This window comes from Carassius gibelio, chromosome B12 (genome assembly GCF_023724105.1).
Source record: "Carassius gibelio isolate Cgi1373 ecotype wild population from Czech Republic chromosome B12, carGib1.2-hapl.c, whole genome shotgun sequence".
Taxonomy (NCBI): domain Eukaryota; kingdom Metazoa; phylum Chordata; class Actinopteri; order Cypriniformes; family Cyprinidae; genus Carassius; species Carassius gibelio.
In genome coordinates this window covers 41,523-42,920 of record NC_068407.1, presented here as the reverse complement: position 1 = coordinate 42,920, position 1,398 = coordinate 41,523, and positions in this window count along the sequence as shown.

Here is a 1,398-nt window from a genome sequence, read left to right as displayed (position 1 = left end):
TTTTGTCCCAGTTTCCAGTGTTATATAGTTGTATATCCAGGTTTTTAGCCCACCCCAGTTGTTCTTCCTCAAACGTTTAAAAAACCTTTACATTTCTCTTCCGTTGCTTTGTTTGAATCAATTAAAATTTCAACATTTTTCTTAGCCATTGACCTCTCTGGACTCCTCTCTTCGTAATAATAGTACATATTGTTAGACTCTTCCTTCAAAAGAGGTTTTTAATTATGTTTTCTCTTCATTGAATGGGCCATTTTTTCTTTCTTTTTTCTGTATGGAGTGGAGATATTATTGGGCAAATTGCAATGCTTTCATGCAGATAAATGGGCGTTCGATAAAAGCCGCAGTGGTTTTTTGTAGCGGCCAGAGAGCTGGGCTGCATTGGGTGATAACCTCATCGCAGCGTGGGGTCAGGGGTAGGAATAGAAGCCCGGCTGAAAAAGGGATTAAGAAGAGCCGTCGAAGAGCTCCGGACTCGGACCACCTGCCGAGGAACCCAGGCGCGGTCCGCGCCTAATGTTTCTGATCAGCTTTGCCATTGTCTGTTCCCCTCTTTCTTTTCTCCCCTCAAAAGAAAGAATAGGACTGCCTCCCCATTTCCCTGAACTCAGATTATCTGTTTGCCCTTTTTGTTGTTGTTGTTGTTGTAGTCACGTATTTTCCACTATTTTCTACCTAAGCTCGGGGATCCATACTTTGATGGTGCTCTTGGCTAGATGTGGTTTGTTGGAAACATGCAAAAGGGATAGCTCACCTGAAATTTCTGTCATTGGTTTCTCACTCTCGTGTTGTTACAAAACCATAAGCCATTTTTTTTTTCTTTTGTTGAACAAGATTTTTACAAGGGGCAAAATATCCTGGTGAATATCTGGAGGAATGGGGCTGTCAACTGGAAAAAAGCCAAATAAAGAAACATTACAACATTACAACTTGTTTACTAAATATCAAGCCAAACCATAGTAATTGTCTTTAAATTGAGGGATTAGAATGCAACATTAATGTATTTATTTATGTATTTATTTATTTATTATTTTTTATACAAATGAGGTTTATGAATAATTTTGAGTCAAATCTTTTCAATAAAGCTTGTTCAATAAATATCAGTTAATAGCACTCTGGAGGTGATAATCAGTGGATAGTGGCTTAAATGTTAGTCTGTCTGCGACACAAAGCTGTTGAAGACATGGAATATAGTGTCTGAGTCATTTGTACTATGTGTGTGATACTTCTACGGTCGCCGTGATTTTGACAATTAAGACATGTTCCTGGATCAACATCTTCTGATGATCCTGAATCAACATTATTGTCCAAAAATATAGATTTAACCCAATCCCTAAACCTAACTCTACCCATAATTTATTCCTAAAATCAGTAGTAAAGTAGTATAGTCTACATCAACAT